The sequence below is a fragment of the Cnephaeus nilssonii genome (assembly GCF_951640355.1).
Source record: "Cnephaeus nilssonii genome assembly, chromosome: 17".
NCBI lineage: Eukaryota > Metazoa > Chordata > Mammalia > Chiroptera > Vespertilionidae > Cnephaeus > Cnephaeus nilssonii.
In genome coordinates this window covers 33212668-33232299 of record NC_137088.1, presented here as the reverse complement: position 1 = coordinate 33232299, position 19632 = coordinate 33212668, and the positions used below count along the sequence as shown (strand labels likewise).

General features: G+C 41.2%; 1 protein-coding gene across 5 annotated transcripts in view; it reads left to right on the top strand.

Annotated features, from left to right (window-relative positions):
- TFDP2 (transcription factor Dp-2) overlaps nt 1-19632 on the top strand; it is a 140827-nt gene that overhangs the window by 17124 nt on the left and 104071 nt on the right. For 4 of the 5 annotated variants that reach the window (XM_079794688.1, XM_079794686.1, XM_079794694.1 and 1 more), the window contains exon 1: nt 6552-6825. The exons of the other annotated variant lie outside the window; for it this stretch is intronic. The gene's annotated coding sequence lies outside the window, so the exon portion shown is untranslated. Of the gene's footprint in view, nt 1-6551; nt 6826-19632 lie in introns of those variants that run through there. 5 annotated transcript variants of the gene reach the window in all.

Below are 19632 nucleotides of genomic sequence, written 5' to 3'. Positions count from 1 at the left end.
GGCAGAAGCTATGAGACTCCTGGGTCAGAGATTACAGACTTTATTACTCAAGCCAAAGCAAACATCAGGATCTTCATATTTGCGTTGGTGCCCCTTACCTTTCAACTCCTACTGAGAGCAGTGCCGGTTAATGCTGTGCACACAGTGTGTCTGGAGTACAGCTGAGGAATCTCAAGCTTAGGAAACCCGAGTCTTCTGTAACGAACTGCAAGTAAACCTGCCCAATGCTTGCCCCAGAGGAAATAATTTTTATTTTCCTGGATGGTAAAGAAAACTGCCCTCTACTCTGGAGGGAGACACTCTATTTTATAAAAAAGGCCTCAGTGCCTCTCCTTGTAAGACAAGCAGAAATGAGAGAGCCAGGTAGAATTGGCTCCCAACAATAGATTCATTATCTTGATTGTGGCGATAGTTTCATGGATATATACATATGTCAAAACTCATCGTTTTTTATTTTAAGTATGCTTAGTTTATTGTATGTCAATTTCACCTCAATACAATGGGTGGGGGGAAAGTACTTAAATACGTTGTTGGGACCAGTAGCCTTACTGCCATCAGAGTGCTTTTCAGAAAAGTCGATTTTCAGGCCTCATTCCAGAGCTTCTGAATCAGAATCTGTGTGTTTTTTGTTTGTTTGTTTTTTTAATATTTTATTGATTTTTTACAGAGAGGAAGGGAGAGGGATAGAGAGTTAGAAACATCGATGAGAGAGAAACACCGATCAGCTGCCTCCTGCACACCCCCCACCAGGGATGTGCCCGCAACCAAGGTACATGCCCTTGACCGGAATCGAACCCGGGACCTTTCAGTCCGCAGGCCGACGCTCTATCCACTGAGCCAAACCGGTTTCGCCAGAATCTGTGTTTTAATAAGATTCCCCAGTATTCAGTTTTTAAACTTTTTATTTTGAAATAATTTTAGACTTACAGAAAAGCTGTAAAAATAGTACACAGAATTCCCCCTTCACCCAGCTTCCCCTAACTAACATCCTATATCACCACAATACAATTATGAAAACCAGGAAATTTACACTTATACAATAGTGCTAACTAATCTATAGGCTTCATATGAATTTTGTTAGCTTTCCAATTAAGGTCCTTTTTCCGGCCCAGGAATCAATCAGGATCCCACACTGCACTTAATTTTCATGTCTCCTTACTCTTCTCCAATCTGTGACAGTTCCTCAGTCTTTCTTTTAGGACCTTGACATTTTTTAAGAATACTGGCAGTTGTTTTATAGAATGTCCCTCAATATGGGTTGGCCTGATATTTTCTGGTGATTAGGTGAAGGTTTGGATTTTTTTAAAATCCTCACCAGAATCATGCTTCAAGACAGATGATTCTCTCAAACAAAATGTTGAGCAATAAAAATAATTTGCAGATGAATAATAAAGTTTGAACCCAAATATATGTAGTTTAAAACATGTAAAACTAAGCAATATATTGCTTGAAATTACCTACATATGTGTTAAAATTATAAAGAAAATCAAGGAAATTATAACTTAGGACATGGTCATTTTTTGGGGGGGAGACAAAGGAACATAAGGGGTTCCAGCAATGTTGATATTTTATTTCTTAAGCTAATACATGGGGGTTTATTCGTTATTCATTATTCCATATACCTCACATTTACTTTCTATTTGTAGGAAAAATAGAATATTTTATCATAAAAAGAGTTTTAGATTTGATATGAAGAAGAGGTTGCTTTTATTAAGGGTGACTGAAATTTTTTCACTGCCCTAACCAAGTCATTCCAGAAATGAGCTGAGGGGAAGGCATGTCCCTTGCTGAGGAAATTCCAAGGCTTTGATTCTGCTTTTCCCTACTCATGTGATTAAACTGCCCGTAACAGGGCTGTCTCTGAAAGGCAAGCCTTGATTTAACACATTTTTCTCTTAAGTGCTATTTCTTTTATCAGTCATTGGATGGATTAAGTATGAAAACTGGAGGCTTTTTTTAAAGTCATATATACAACTGTCCAGATAACTACAGATAGTTTTGTTTGTATGATAAAAAGATGCCACTAACCATATAATTTCATTCATATGTGAGAGCAACAAATGAACAAACAAGACAAACAGACAAAAACGCATGGACACCGACAACAGTGTGGTGGTTAGCGGAGGGGAAGGAGGCTGGAGGGAAGGGAGAATATGCAGATGATGTATTATAGAATTGTATACTCGAAACCTATGTAATTATATTAACCAATGTGTCCCCAATAAATTTAATTTAAAAATTCAAGGTGTGCAATTAAAAAAAAAAGGGAGCTACACTGAGGACCTTGTTACTCAAAGTGCGGTGAAGCAGCATCAGCACCAGCTGGGAGCTTGTTGGAAATGCAGGCCCTACCCCCAACCTCTGACCTACTGATTCAGAGTGTCAGTTTTAATAAGACCTCCAAGTGATTGCTGTGCACATTAAAGTTTGAGAGGTCCAGGAGTCCTACAGCTTCACCTGCAGAGAGCAGCACCAAGCACCAGGAGAGGGGCAGCACGTGGAAATTCCTCAGGTTTAACTGTAACAGATCTGCTCTTCCATGGCCCGCTCTTTGGTGGCCCGCATATTTACAAGTAGAGACTTGATATATTTACTAGAGGCCCAGTGCATGAAATTCATGCGGGGGGCGGGGCTGTGTCCCTCAGCCCAGCCTGTGCCCTTGAGGGATGTCTAACTGCCGGTTTAGGCCCGATCCCAGGGCTCGGCCAGATCCATGATCACAGGCCTGCCCCCTGATTGCTGCCTTCCCCCTGATTGCTGCCTCAGGTTGCCTCTGGTTGCAGGACAGGGGCAGCTCCTGTGTTGAGCGTCTGCCCCCTGGTGGTCAGTGCACATCATAGCGACTGGTCCTTCTGCTGGTCGTTCTGCCATTCAGTTCATTTGCATATTAGGGTTTTATTATATAGGACTAGAGGCCCAGTGCATGATTGAATCATGCACGTGTAGGGTCCCCTACACGCTTTCGCTTTCAATCACGGGGGAGCTGGGTGCCTGTCCGCTGGTGCCTGAGCGGACAGGCACCCAGCTCCCATGCTTTTGCTTTTGATCGCTGGTGCACCAGGCCTTTCAGAAGCCTCCAGCGCACTGGAGGCTTCTGAAAGGCCTGGTGCCTGAGTGGACAGGCACCCAGCTCCCACACTTTTGCTTTCGATCACGGGGGAGCTGGGTGCCTGTCCACTGGTGCACCAGGCCTTTCAGAAGCCTCTGGCGCAGCGGAAGCTTCTGAAAGGCCTGGTGCCTGAGCGGACAGGCACCCAGCTCCCACGCTTTTGCTTTCGATCACGGGGGAGCTGGGTGCCTGTCCACTGGTGCACCAGGCCTTTCAGAAGCCTCCAGCGCGGCGGAGGCTTCTGAAAGGCCTGGTGCCTGAGCGGACAGGCACCCAGCTCCCACGCTTTTGCTTTTGATCGCTGGTGCACCAGGCCTTTCAGAAGCCTCCAGCGTGGCGGAGGCTTCTGAAAGGCCTGGTGCCTGAGCGGACAGGCACCCAGCTCCCCCGCTTTTGATGGTCTGCGGTGGGATGTGAGCTCGCTGCCCCAGAGGCCCCTTCTGTGCCGCAGCACAGCCATGGCGCAGATGCTGAGCTCGAGCCGCCGCTGGCAACGCAAGCTCAGCATTCCGCCGGCCCAATCGGCCACCCCGGCCACCCCAAGTCCCGCCCCCCGTGCCTCCTGGCCAATCGCGGGCATAGCGAAGGTACGGTCAATTTGCATATTTGTCTATTATTAGGTAGGATATCTCTCTCCTCTTTCCAACTGTGCTAGGCTGTGACACTCTCATCCATTCAATAAAAACGTACAGAACTTCTCTTAAGCACTGAGGGTAGTGAATTGGATGATATGGCTCCGGATCTCAAGGAGCTGACAGTTTAACAGGATACAGATACCAAATGAGTAGTTGCAAGTTTGATGAGTGTTAGAAAGACAAACAGGATTTAATGGGAAAAGAGCTGGAGATGGAGAGTCAGAGTAAGCATTTCTGGAGAAAGTGTTGTTTAAGCTTATGTGAAGGCACATGTAGGTGAGGTGTGGGAGACCTGGGAGATTGTTCCAGGCACAAAGAACACCACCCATGAATGGAGTTCTTTGGACATTTATGTTTGTATTTCCAATGCCTTGCACTGTTCTTGGCATACAATAAGTGTTTGCTGAATCAATAAGTGTTCTGTCATGTTTCAAACATCTGCTCTCTGGCGCTGAAGATGGTGGAAGCTTTATTTTTCTATTCAAAGGAAATAAGATCCCTTAAGAGGGAAATGAAAAGGAAGAGACAAAGCTGACTGTTGTACAAATTGCTAAATTGGAACTGTGAGTGGGAATGAAAAATTGATTTACATGAATTTTCCTCCCTGAAACAACTTGACAATTTATTCTGTTCTGGAGAATTTTCAGTTTTTAGCTTTCAAAACCAAGCTGTTTCTTATTCTAAATTTCTTGGCCTGCTGTGAAACTAGCATTTAGTGTCTTTTACAGCATACTCTGATTAGGTCATGGAAATTCACAGCTAGATCAAACTGGAAAACAGCTAGATCAAACACAGCTAAATCAAAATGGAAAATTTGGAACATTCACTGCCCATTTTACTTTGTGCATAGCATTGGAAGGTGTTATAAAACACTGACTTTTAAATCATTTTTTAAAAGAAATATTATCAAATGATCATAATCGCTATCATTTATTGAACACTTACTATATGCATTACATAGCAAAATCCTTGTTAACTCTATAAGAGACTAAGTTGAGGAAAATGAAAATTGCCAAATATTAGCAATTTTATATTGTTCAACTTAATATTATCTTCAGACTATCACTTTAGAAACTTATAAAGAGGTCAGAGAATCCCTGATAGCCGTAGCCTTACTGTAAAATTTAGTACTGAATTTTCTTTATAGACAAAGAGATTCTGAGAGAGTTATAGCTCCTTAATAACGCCCCCCTCCCAACTCCTATTGGCCCAAGGGCTGTCTGCTTCTATTATGGTTGTTTACAATGCCTTGCACTGCTTGTTGAGGTGGTTTATAATCCATCTCCACTGCTAGGTTGAGTTCCTTGAGGGTGGAGGTTTTACCTGTCTTGCTCATTTTTTGTATCTTTGTGCCTACAGTGTGTGAAAAGAATTTGTTACCTTGAAACCTTAACAAAATGTCTGTGGAAATTAAATAAATCATTTTTTAAAATCCTATTGATTTGTTACTGAACAATGCAAGGTAATCAGTCACTTCATTGGGGTTTTGCCCTTTAGAATCAGTCTGGGGAGTGATGCATTTGGCGTTCTTGGACTCCTAGGAATTTATATATGCCCAATGATGCAGGAATTGTCTCTCCACCCCTCCCCAGAGAAAGGCCCAAAGGCGCTCTCTAACCTCCCCCACCTCCTTTTAATATTTGCTTAAATGGTACCTTTTCTGCGCCTTCTCTGAACACCCTATTTAACAGAAGCCATTCTACCTTCTCTGCATATATATATATATATATATATATATATATATATATTTTTTTTTTTAATATATTTTATTGATTTTTTACAGAGAGGAAGAGAGAGGGATAGAGAGTTAGAAACATCGATGAGAGAGAAACATCGATCAGCTGCCTCTTGCACACCCCCTACTGGGGATGTGCCTGCAACCACGGTACATGCCCTTGACCGGAATCGAACCTGGGACCCTTAAGTCCGCAGGCCGACGCTCTATCCACTGAGCCAAACCGGTCTCGGCTGCTTATATATTTTTACCTATAGCACGTATCAGCATGTAACAGAGGTTATATTTTGCTTATTTCTTTTGCATATTGTCTTCTCCATTCCACTAGAATGTAAGCTCATACATGGTTTTTCACATAGGCACAGAATTAATAGACAAATGTTTTAATATTGAATTAAAGGGACAGGTATTTGGGGTTATGTGTCACGATTTTATCTTCAGCTTCCACTTGATATAGTGACTTGGCCTGGTTTGGATCTTACTTGCCTATTCAAGATCCCACATCTCCATGGTCTCTAAACCACTGTCTGAATAATTACAGGGTGCCCTACACTTGCCCCCACATGTGGCCTCCCTATTCCCCTGCTCACTCCTCCCCGAGGACGATTCATCAAAGGCTGTTTACCCTCTTTCTAAACTTTCCGAAAGGATGGGGTTTTCCAGCTTCAGGGCCTTGGGGATGGGGGTGGATGGGAAAGTCAAGTCTGGAGGAGTGGATGGGAAAGTCAAGCCTGACGAAGGGCGTGTCTACAAATATTAGGCCTCAGGCCTGCAGCCCACCCGGGAGGCGGTTGGGGAGCCGCATGGCAGGGTCAATGCAGGGGACCCACTGGGAAGCTCCTGTGAGCAGCCAGGGGTTGGAGCATTACATCCCTTCACCTCGCGGCCCCGCCCCTTCCCCTCCGGCCCCCTCCTCTCTTTGGGAAGCCTGGGGGCGGGGTTTGTTTACTCCTTGCACGCACCGCCGCCCCGGCCAATCGGTGAGGAGAAGCGCCTTACGTTACTCATCCCGCGGGCCAATCGGCGCTCACCGTGCTGCTCCGCCGCCAAAGCTCGCGCGGGGGAAGCGGGGCAGTGGCCGGGCCGGGTGCGGGCGGACCTAGCAGGCAGCGATTTCTCCCGCGGCGGCGGCGGCGGCGGCCGCTTGGCTCGCGGGGCGCGCTCGGACCCTTCTTCTCTGGGCAGCCTCGGGGGCGCGCGCACTGTCGGCGTCCTGGGACCTCGAACTCCAGGGCCTCGGCTGGACAGGCCGCGGATCTCCCACCCCTGCCCCGAGTGTGAGTCCGTCAGAGACCGGGCCGCCGCCAAGCACGGGTGCCCCAGCCTCGGAAGAACAGCCAAGCCGGGTAAGGTATGGGGCGAGGGCGCGGGCACCTATGCCGAGGGCCTCTAGACCCGGCCCGGCGTGCTCCTGGGCAGGCTTCCCTCCCTGCGCCTCGGGGGGGGCCCCCTTGTCACCCCAGTCCTATCTGAGAAGCACGCATCCTTCCAGGCCTGGCCGGGTAACCTGTGAGTGTCTGGAGGAGAACCAACCCCTCCCTCCCCCCCCCACACACACACACACTGCAAACTAGGGGGGAGGCCACGTCCCTGAGTCACGCCTCGTGGAGGAGAGGAAGGGCCGCTTTCTACTTTCTCTGTCTTTCAGGGGAGAAGGATGGCTTCTAAGTCTCGTTTTCTGACTTTTCCCCCTTTCATGACCCACTCTGTCTCTGCTAGGTGTTTCTCAGAGTTCCAGAGGTGTGTGTTCTTAGGAGAACCTCATATCCCCCATAAAGGAACTTTAAAGTCCAGGATCACTTTTTTGGACCCAAACTCCTTTGAGAAATTCCAGAGAGCCATGGTCCCCGTCCGCAGAAAATACGAAGGTTTTTGTAGGATCTTGCAGGCAATTAGTTCAGTTAATTGATGAGCGCTCAGACCCTGGTACCAGCTGTGTGGCCTTGCATTTGCCTGGTCTCAGGTGCTTCACCTGTCAAGTGGTAGGAACTGCCTCTTCGGGGCGTGGCGGAGCTGCAGGGGGTTGCGAGGAGTCAAGGTACGGATCTGTGGGACGCATTTGGAACAACGCTCACAGCATATTAAGTGCCATGCCTGAGTTAGGCATTGTTGTTACCGACGGCCGTGAATGCTGGTTCAGAAAGGTTCCCCGTATGGTTTACCTTTTTCTGTTGAAGCAGTTAACAGGCTCACCCCTTTCCATATTCACTGCGGAAGCGCCCTTTAAGCCTTTGCATACTTTTCCTCATTCTATCTCAGGGGGCTCACCCTCCCTGTCCCATTTATTTGTTCTCTTTTTATTAAGTCAGTAGCTCATTCTCTTCCTTACCCCTTTCCCCCCAAACCCTAGTTTTGTTTGTTAGTTTTTTCATTTGACTTCTACAGCCTAGTATTTTCTGGGCCACTTTTTTTTTTCTCTTAATGGCTTGAAATCATCTTCACATGATAAATATAAGTTGCAGTTACTCAGCTGTTCTCTGTTTAGTGTAATCATGACCTGTCTGTTCAAAAGAAAATAAGATAGTTGAGCTGATAGTACACGTTGCTTTTCCATTTCATTGGTTGGCATATAATTTAGCTACACCGTGATCATTATCCTATTACTATAATAAATTTTTCATAGCAGTGTCCGTTTTCAAGTAGGACCAAGGAGAAAAATCAGATGCCTAGAGCCTGGATTCCCTCATACTTGTGTGCTGGCTCTTGCTGCATGTTATTTGCTAGAACATCTTGTGCCTGTATCTGGAGTCTAGTCTAAGGGCAGACATGGTGTGTGTAGTGCTGTTCTGGCAGGAGAGGTGCAATTTCAGCAATGTGGCACTTAACGCTTGCTAATAAAGGCTCAAGACCTACTAAACTCGTCACTTTTTAGTTCTCTTTATTTCTAGTGGTTTGAGAGAAAACGGATTTTTCAAGCATGGAATACTTTTATGACTGTTTTTTGATCATGTAACTTTCCCTCCAACTCTTGTAGTTGTGTCGCCCACTGGCACCTTCAAGTTTTTCCTTTGCTGCCAAAATTCTTAACTGTCTGAGCTATGTCCTCTCAATACAATTTAACACTGAATGTACAAAGCATTTATGGATGAACATTATACATTAAAACACACTCGATTCAAAGGTTGCTTTTTATAATTAGGAATTGAAATGTGAACATACATTTGCTTTTTTTAAGATGGCTTTGTTTTCTTTCTGTTGATAATACAGGAGTTATTTATGTTTACATAGCACTTCACCATTTAAAAATCCTTTGAAAAAGTAAATAAAAACCCTTTTAGGCCCAGCTGGCATGGCTTAGTGGTTGAGCATTGACTTAGGAACCAAGAGATCATGGTTTGATTCCGGCCAAGGCACATGCGTGGGTTGCAGGCTCAATCCCGGTAGGGGGCGTGCAGGAAGCAGCCAATCAATGATTCTTTTTCATTATTGAAGTTTTCATTTCTTCCTCTCTGAAATCAATAAAAATATATTGTAAAAAATAAAAAATAAAGTAAAAAGCCCTTTTAAGTATATGAAAGTTTATAGAACAAGATGAGGAGATGGACTAATACAAAATTAAATTCATGGTAAAGGTAGTGAATTAGAACCTAAGTGGTCTGACTTCTAGTCCAGACCACTTAGGTTCTAATAGTTTGTTGGTCTGTCAGTCTTAACAGTTAGCCAGGAATAAAGGATGAAAAGGGAGAGTTTAAGAAGAAGTTTTAAAGCAGGGGAAGGAAATTTCTAATTTGGGCATTAAATATTAGATATTGAGTTGTACATTAGCATCTTATTTTTTAACTTTAAACTTAGGCATATATCTTTTAAAGGTTGAATAATAAGCCATACTATCTTTGAATTTACTCATAGTTTATATTGTCGCTAGGCAAACTTGACTTTTTTTTGACTGTCATATTTAAACTCTTATTGCAATATGTATCATAATGGATCTCAGAAGAAATTAGAAGACATAGAGTTGAGAGTTATTTTAGATAATAGAATTGTTAAGTTGTAAGGAGTTTTAAAGATTATTTACTTATTTATTTATTAAGAGGGAAACTAAGTTTTATTTAGGTAGAGAAAAAGAAAGAAACCAGGATTCAGGTTCCTGGAGACAGGATAAGGGGGGTAAGCTTGGGAGTGACTGGCACTGCTCACCTGGTTTCAAGTCTCAGATCATGGCTGTGAGAGAACCAAAACATGTCCAAGTGAACTCATGAGTTAGTTGCTAAAGATTATTAAACATACTTGCCTCTTTATCCTTGACCTTTTCGTTTTAATCTGGGGTACATGGCTCTAGAAGTGGTATGCATAGATTTAAAAGTAGATTTTTGAACCCTTGGAAATTTAAAGCAAAATTATATGCATTTGCATATTTTTTTTCTAGAGAGAAGATTCATAGTTTCATACTTTCTAAGGTGAAGGAGTTGTCTAAAACCTTTTATAAAATTATTTCTAAAAACGTTTATAAAATTATTTCTTTTACTGAGCTAGAAGTTACATCTTCACTGGTTCTAGTACTCTCTTCTGTATGTGGATTTTCAAATATTTGAAGACTAGAGGCCTGGTGCATGAAATTGTACACGGGTGGAGTCCCTCTGGGTGGTCTGTAAGGATCGGGCTGAAACCCACAGTTCAACGCTGCCTGCAGCTCCTACCTGCCGCTGCTCCTGCTCATCCCGACCCGAGTGTGCCTGCCGCAGGCTCGCACCCAATCAGCCCCGATCTGGAGAGGCTCGCGCTGCCACAGCATCGCTTGCCAGCCATGAGCCCTGCATCTGGCGCCCTCCCAAGGGGAGTGGCCTGCGGGATCGGGCTGAAACCAGCTCTCTGACATCACCCGAGGGGTCCTGGATTGTAAGAGGGCTCAGGCCTGGCTGAGGGACCCCACCGGTGCACGATTGGGCTGGGGAGGGACCGCAGGAGGGCTCCAGGGCATGTCCGGCCCATCTCGCTCAGTCCCAATTGGCTGGACCCCAGCAGCAAGCTAACCTACCGATCGGAACATCTGCCCCCTGGTGGTCCGTGCACATCATAGCGACTGATTGACCAGTTGACTGTCTGCCCCCTGGTGGTCAGTGCACGACATAGTTAGCAGTTGAGCAGCCTTAGCATATCATTAGCATATTATGCTTTGATTGTTGTTCGGTGCTGCCGTTCGGTCGATTTGCATACTACCCTTTTATTATATAGGACTAGAAGCCCGATGCATGAAGATTCGTGCAGGAGTGGGCCTTCCTTTCCCTGGCTGCCGGCACCACCTTTCTGCTCCAGCCCCGCCTTCCCATGCTGCCCAGAGGCCCTGAGCGGCTGGGGTGGTGTGTTCCGCCCCATCCTTGACCACTCGGTGCCTGTGTATGCAAATTAACCCACCATATTTGTTGGGTTAATTTGCATACTTACTCCTGATTGGCTGGTGGGCGTTGCGAAGGTACAGTCAATTTGCATCTTTCTCTTTTATTAGTGTAGATACTTATATTCCACTGACTCTTCCCATTTCTAAACATAATCTTCTCAGTCTTTAACTTCTAATGATTTTTTTTGTTTTGATTTGAGCCTCCTCACAATACTAATGGCTTATTTATGGATTTATTTCAATTCATTCTTATTCTTTTTAAAAATGTGGTTCCCAAAATTAGATATTAATCAGTAGAGACCACAAGTTACCTACCTGATTTTAAACAAAAATTTTTTTGTTAATCCTCACCCAAGGATATTTTTCCATTGATTTTTAGGGAGAGTGGAAGAGAGAGGGAAAGACAAAGAGAAACATCAATGTGAGAGAAACATATCGATTGGTTGCCTCCTGCCAGGGCCTGAGGAGCCTACAACCAAGGTAAGTGCCCTTGACTGGAATCAAACCCAGGACCCTTGGTCCACAGGCCGACGCTCTATCCACTGAGCCAAACTGGCTAGGGCCTCCCTGCTTTTAAAGCATACAGTTTAAGATTAAGAGTAGACTTGCTACTATGAATGAAAAGCTAAGTTATATGGAAAGAACCTCACAGAATGATCTGATCATAAATTTCTAACTGGGCAGGTCATGGTGGATAGTAATGACCCAGACCTATAACTTCTTTAGTGAAAGATTTTAAGCCACCCCTGTCTTGTTGTTGTGCATATAGGTTAATGCACCTTTGAAATACCAGAAATAATTACCCTTGAAAGGGGTACTAACCCTCCAGGAAGCACATAATCTATCTCATAATCCTATCCCTGCCTTGCCTTCTCCCACCTCTATGTAATTTTCCTTACATTTCCTCCCTAATTTCAAATGCATAAAAGCTGCTGCAAAACTGTTATTCTCTGAAGTATTTGAGATCTTGTTCCCCATATATGTTGTCAGTTTGGCTCAAATAAACTCTTTTAAAAATTCCCTACCGATTTGAACGTTCTTATGTCAACACTTCTTTGGCAACCACATTACATTGTTAATTCATAAATAATTCTGGGACTAGCCTGCCTGGGTTTAAATCCTGGCTCTAGAGTTTATTAGCTATATGACCTTGAATAAATTATGTAAACATTTTTTGGGCCTCAGTTTTCTCATCTGTAAAATGGGTTTTTTATACATATTTTAAAATTGATTTCAGAGAGGAAGGGAGAGGGAGAGAGAGATAGAAACATCAATGATGAGAGAGAATCATTGATTGGCTGCCTCCTGCACTCCCACTACTGGGGATTGAGCCCGAAACCTGGGCATGTGCCATGACCGGGAATCAAACCGTGACCTCCTGTCTCATAGGTTGATGCTCAACTACTGAGGCACACCAGCCAGGTGTGGTTATATGTTTTTTTAAGTTGAACAAATCAGTATTCAAAGATAATAGAGAGCATGACCTGTGCAGGCATTCTAAGGATGAATGAAAATCTTTGTGAAAAATTCCATCATAAATGAAAAGCAATAGAATACCTGCTGATGATAACATTCTGCCTGCAGTTTTGCCATGAAGTTCATGCTCTTCAAGACATTGTACTATATCACAGTTGCTATAAAAATAATTACTAAACATAGATCTTGAAAGAAAATAATTTGTGGAAGATTAACCATAGTGGTCAGAAAAATTATTTTGGAAAGGTTTTCCAAGAGTACTTAACTATTTTTGATCTTGAAAAACTTACTTAAAAGCTTTTAAGTCAGTTGTTTTTCCAATACAGATTCTCATAAGAGAATTATTTTGGTTGAGAAAGTGGTGGATAAGGGCAGCTTAAATTCTTATCTAATGAAATTCAATTACAATATGAATTCTTTGATTATTATGTGGGGGGAAAAAACCCAAAAAACAAGAGCCTAGCTGATCTCTCAAAATCTTTGTGTTGTTATAATAAAAACTTTAGACAGATATGTCAGGCAACTAAGAACACTTATTAGGCTTACTTCAAAATTATAAAAATGGAGAAGCAAAAGGCAAAGAGAATTATTTCAATAAAGGAACCAAAATACTAATCGTCACTCAGAGATGTTTGTCTTTTTTTTTTTTTTAAGTGAAATGTTTAGTGAAACGTAGAGAGAACTAGAGTAGATGCAGCTGTTGATATTTCAACTATAAGAAACCCATGGTTTCCGTGGAGGTGTTCTGCTTCTTTCAAGTTTCAGCTTTTCAAACTGGAACTCAGGAAGACACCACCGAGCAGGAGCAGTGTGGAAACAAGTAATGCAGAAACATCACCGAAGAAAAGCTCAATACTGAAATAGTTCAGTATTATCAGCGAGTCACTTTAAACCTAGAAAATGCTTTCCATTAGGGGGTATCAGTATTTATTTAGGTGTTAGCAGACGTTGGATTCTTTTTTAATTAATATCAGAATGATTTTCGGTCTGCTAATGGTAATAGCTTCTTCCAGGGACCTTGGCAAATTTGAGCAAAGACTTGCTAACTCAATTAGTAAACTAGTTAATTATAATGTAAACGCGGCTAAATGTTTTAATTAATGAGCTCTCTCTAAAAGAACTAAAAAAAGTATTCCCTCTTCCCAAATCAGATTTTCTTTTATTGTCAGATTCAATGTTCTTGGGATGGTCTGGACCAGTGGTCGGCAAACCGCGGCTCTTTGGCCCCTTGAATGTGGCTCTTCCACAAAATACCAAGGCCTGGGCGAGTCTATTTTGAAGAAATGGCATTAGAAGAAGTTTAAGTTTAAAAAATTTGGCTCTCAAAAGAAATTTCAATCGTTGTACTGTTGATATTTGGCTCTGTTGACTAATGAGTTTGCCGACCTCTGGTCTGAACTATCAGATGCTACCACTTTGAGAAAGGTCTGTTCTGAGTTATTAGTTTTCTGAGCTAAAGTTACACTCTAGGCAAAGAGTTCAAGACAATTGCATTTCCTCTATGGACATAAGTGACATAAAAGAAGAATAAATTTCAAGAAACTGAAACAATAATCTAAAGCATGTGAACTAATGCTAAAAGAAAGACTTTCTAGACAGGGGTCACCACATATAAAACCCTTCTTCACCATAAACAGAAAGGAATTCCAAGATGAGAGAGGTCATATAGTAAATAAAGAAAACAAGAGATTCTTTTATATAAGCAGCTCATTGATAAAAAGTGCAATCCTGTTTACAAGGCTGAGCTGTAACCCATGAAATATATATTAGAAAGGATTCATGGTTTTTCATTTTATAAATAAGGACACAAGTTGTTTTACTGGGATCAGAAAGACAGCAATGGCAGAACTGGAGCTCAGACGTGAATCTGTATGACTCGCGTGCTAGCCACTCCACTATTGCCTGGCTAAAATATTGTCTTAGGCCTTCAACATTCAAGCAAGAATCCAAAAATCTTTAGAGATTCTTCTTAGTTGGGTCTTTCTAGTATAGTTTCTGTTTTATCTGGAGTGTTGTGAATTCATTTAAATATAAATGAGTGATTTGAAAATTTACCATTGTTCTTGATTGATGATCCTTTCACTATGGTCACTGTTTACCATAACTGAACAAATAGACCATTTCTGTGTAATGTATGTGATATCTTAAATTCAGTTGTATTTCAGTTCATTGGTTAAATCATGATTGTGAGCTGCGTGAATCTATTGTATACTGACTAGTTTACTGTGAATAGAAACACGTACAGAGAAGAAACACTAACTTCTTTGTAACGTAAGTGTTTTACTTTTATTGTCAGGCTTATATTATGTACTACAAGTCCTTTTGACTTGTTCAAAAATTAAATATATGTAGGCTAAAACAAAATATAGTTATAATGAAATTATGTCACATCTTAAAGTTGTGATAAAGAAGAGAAAAAGGCTAAAAGTGTTCCCAAAAAACAAGAAGAATAAAAATATAATAGCAAATAATAGTGCCATCTATTGTTGGTCACAGAGCAGAAGCACCATGTATTTCAGTCAAAGATGTTGTGGCTAATGATGCTGTTATCACCAAGGGTGTGGGTATGTCTGGTAAGTTGAATATGCAACAAGAAAGTAAGTTTCTTCAAAAATAATGATTGTACAGATCTTGTTATTAAAGTAGAAAATATAGCACAAAGGATTTTTTTTTCTCTTCACCTTTAGCTCTGGGTATATATGGAAACATTCTGACAAACTGCTCAACAGAGCTCAACTGGCTAATCTATCTACCTGTCTGTCTTAGTAGCAGAAGTCTCTGACTTATTTAATACTTCCCATTTGTATAAAATTCACTCCAGTATTTCACCTTGGGAAAAAACCAGTTTGACTGGAGTAGATGCAGTCTACTGCATCTAATATAATAGAGAGCTATTATATTAATTTGACTTACTAATTTATGTAAAACTTTTTCTGATTATTTTTTATCATCTTAACTACCTCAAGGGTAGAGTAATTCTCAGCCCACCGTCTACTTTTTTATTAAACCTCCTAATGAATAACTAGGCAGATTATGAAGCAATTTTTCATGTTGCAACTGATAGCAACTTTGATGAATTTTGCATAGTTAATCTACATCTATTAAGTAACCAGGCCTTGTTAAACTTTTTATGTGCAATGTAAATATTGTAAGCTGTGACAATTTACATTTTCTTGTGCTTAATGTGTGTGAATCTTATTGTGTTTGATATTCCCCATTAAAACACTCCCTCCTCTCAGTCTTAGCGCTTGGTTATCTTGCACAAATCCCACATTTCCTCAAGAGGAGTATAGGACAGTGGTCGGCAAACTGCGGCTTGCGAGCCACAGTTTGCCGCTCTGTTGACTAATGAGTTTGCCGACCACTGGTATAGGAGATCAGGTGCTAAGGACGAGGAAATAAAGTAAGCCATTTGTGTTTTCTGGATTCTTCTGGGCTTAGGGTCTCAAATTTGCCTTTTCTGATTTCTTGTACTCATATTCAACTGTTACAAATTACTGCATTAATATCCGGCTGTTACCAATTTCAGAATTTTCTAGAATAAAAGCATTCCTCATATTTTTAGTCCCACTCTATAGAGGTAAAACCATGTTTAAAAATGATTTTTATGGACAGATGCCAGATTTAAAATTGCACTTAAAGCCCTGCTGGCGTGGCTCAGTGGTTGAGTTCCGACCTATGAACTAGGAGGTCATGGTTCGATTCCCGGTAAGGGCACATGCCTGGGTTGCGGGCTTGATCCCCTGTACGGGGCATGCAGGAGGCAGCCAATCAATGATTCTCTCTCATCATTGATGTTTCTATCTCTCTTTCCCTCTCCCTTCCTCTCTGAAATCAATAAAAATATATTTTTTTAAAAATTGCACTTAAATTTTAATAACTAAATAGCATCTCTGTAACTGACACCCTAGTGTCCCTTTCCAGTTATGAATCCCTCTTCCCCAAGGGAACTATTCAGACTTCTAACAGCATGAATTGGTAAAACCACCTTTCACAGTATCTATTTTTAGTTCTTTTGATGATTATCACTCTTAATGGTATAATTATTGCTTCACTTTTTTAATATATATATTTTTTATTGATTTCAGAGAGGAAGGAAGAGGGAGAGAGAGAAACATCAGTGATGAGAATCATTGATCGGCTGCCTCCTGCACGCCCCCACTGGGGATCGAGCCCGCAACCTGGGCATGTGCCCTTGACAGTAATCCAACCCAGGACCCTTCAGTCCGCAGGCTGACCCTAACCCTATCTTTTCACCCAGTCCCCCAACCCACCTCCCATCTGGTAACCATCATTTTGTTCTCTGTATCTATGAGTTTGTTTCTTTAACTGCAAATCTTAACACAGGGTGATTGAGTGGTTGTAGGTCTTTTTCACATTTCCCATGGAAGAATGTCCTAGCCCCCTGTTTGAACAGCCTGTGTTCTGGAAGCTGATTTGAGGAACAGAGGTGGCGTCCACTGTTCAGCATATAAATCTTTCATCTCTGTGTGGTATGATCTGACAGACAACCCCTGTGTGTACCTGGTTTCTACATTCTATCTGGTTTAGTGTCTTAAGAAAGTAAACCACTTGTCTCTCGCTAGGGTTCAGGAGAGGCAGTTTCTTGGATACATGGTAAGGCTTCTGGGTGAAAACTGTTCCTTACAAACATTCAACCAGTATTCCTATTTTCAGCCCAACCTTGACCCCTACCTTCAGATTCTTCAGCCTTTCTGTTGTGCTTGCTTCTTACTGGTTTCATACCCTCAACCTGCCCTCACATATGTGGGGTTGGCGTATTCTGTTTTACAAAGCCAACAAAGTGTTATAGTATTTATACTAGAGGTCCGGTGCACGAAATGCATGCACTTGATAAGGGGGGGGGGGTCCCCTCAGCCCAGCCTGCACCCTCTTGCAGTTCGGGAGCCCTCAGGGATATCCGACTGACTTAGGCCCGCTCCCAGTCTGGTCTCCCTCTGTGGGAGGCGACCAGGCAGGCCGATCAGAGGACGGTGTCGTCGGGCGGTGAGCGGCCAGCCGCACCCCCCCCTTCCATCGCCCCTTTGTGGCCTGCTGGTCGCTGCCTCCCAATCGCCGGCCCCTCCCTCTGTCCACGCCTTGACTGGCCTGGTGCTGCCTGCTTGCCAGCCCTGCCCCCTGCTGACCAGTAGTTCCATGGTTCGATCGATTTGCATATTACGCTTTTATTATATAAGATCTCTCATCAGCTGTTGTCTCCTTTCATGTTATATATGTTTTTTTTATGAGTTTATCCTTTTTTAGCATCATTTTAGTGTAGTTTTAGGAGAGGATGGATATTTAATAAAGATAATCTTACATTTTAATTATGTCATATGCACTTAAAAATAGTATTGTTATAAATATTATTATAAATTCAGGATTTCTTCTATCTTCCCTTTCCGCTAATATGTATTTCCATGTTATATCACTAGTGAAGAGTAGAAGGATAGGTAAATATAGGAGGGAATGGAGAAGGGCAACAAGAGACACAAAGAGGAAAAACAGGTTCCTTACTGACAAAGGATGAGAGGCTTAGCTATTGGTACCAGTGAGGCTGTAATGAAGTAATATCGCCATCTTCTGGCTTTTTAAAAACTGTTTCTGGAATTTTATCTGGGAATGTGAGTTACAAATACTTTTTTCCAGTAGATTTTTCTTATGACTTGCATTGTGTTGTTTTCTTCTATAGCTATATATGCATTATACTCATATCAGTTTTTTTCTTTGATGACTTCTGGGTTTGGACTTATATTTAGAAAAGTTTTCCACACACAAAGATTAAAAAATCTGACTCCCATGTTTTTTTCTAGTAACCTAAAAAATGGCATTAATTCTCTGATCCATCTGGAATCTATTTTGAATGAGGGGTAAATTATGGCCCCAGTTAATTTTTTTTAGATGGTTACTAGTTCTCAGTGCTACATACTGAATAATTCACCTAAACCAATTATAACCCACTGATTTGAACTTTGATACATATTATGGATTTGGGTCTCTTCTTGAACCTGTTTTTCTCTCCATCAAGCTATATGCCTTTTCATTTAACAAGTGTAATATTTTAATTATAACTTTATAACTTACTTTAATAATTGGAAGGGGCTAATCCGTACTCTATGTTTCCAGAATTTGTATAGCTATTCTTGCTTATTTTTTCACATAAACTTGTTTTTTCTTGCTCATTCCCTACTTTATTTTCTGTCTATTAAAGAAAAAATTTTATTATGTAAAGTACACATAATAAATGCTCAACCACTGAGCTCAACCAATGAGCCATGCCAGCTGGGCCAGAAGTCTTTTTAAGATAATTTTAAAGTATACATAAAATAATTTATATTCTTCAACATTTATAAATAATATAAATTTCCACTAATAAATGAATTCCACAGCAGTATTGGAACTGACCTTTTTATGATGTGGGACATGTGTATAGTAACATCTCATTTACTTAAACTTTATTGTAAATTTTGGTTATATATGACCTTGGACAAGTTATTTAAACTCTCTGACTCAATTTCCCCTCCTGTATAATGGAGATAACATCTATTGGGTTATTTGAGGAATTATCATAGTAAATAGCTCTTATGAGGATGCTGATTATAAAATTATTTCGTTTTCATTTGAATACAGGTTATGTACTTACATAAGTACGGTGGTATTCTAAATGAGAATTAGAAATTACGCTATTTTCTTCACAATTACTTCTTTTTTATTGTCTTTATTTTTATCTTCTTGGACTTTTGGATAAATTGAATATTTTATGCTTGCATAGTTCGTTGTATAATACTTTGTCTGCAAATTTATATTAACACTCAAATGATATTTTAAAAACTCATGTATCCTATTGTGATAGATCAAGTAAGGATAAATCTTAACATTTGTATTTCTAATCTAAAGATACGTTGATCTGGAAATGAGATTTTGCTAAAGAGCATATGTTCAGTAAATGATGTAATCTATGTAGTCATTGTGCATAAGTGAATGAATGGTTTAAAATTTGGCTTGTACTGTTTGATCAAATAACCTTTTGTTAGGTTTTTGGCAGGATCTTGAAGTGTGATTTTGTTCTAAATTTGGACAATCTCTTAGATTCTAATGTTGCTTCTTTGGACAGGGCAGATATAAGTTTTCTTTGTTAGGCTTTTATTTTCAATAATTAAGAACAAATAATAAATGTTATAATCTATGACAGTGTTTGAAACAAAAGTATCCTTAGGTTTTATTGTGGAAGCATGTATAGGAACATGTCATTAATCCAGTTTTGCCTGGGAACGAGGAAAGAATTCTACTTCTGTGGATATACTTGGTGAAATATAATTCTGTGTCTAATTTTCTTTAGTAT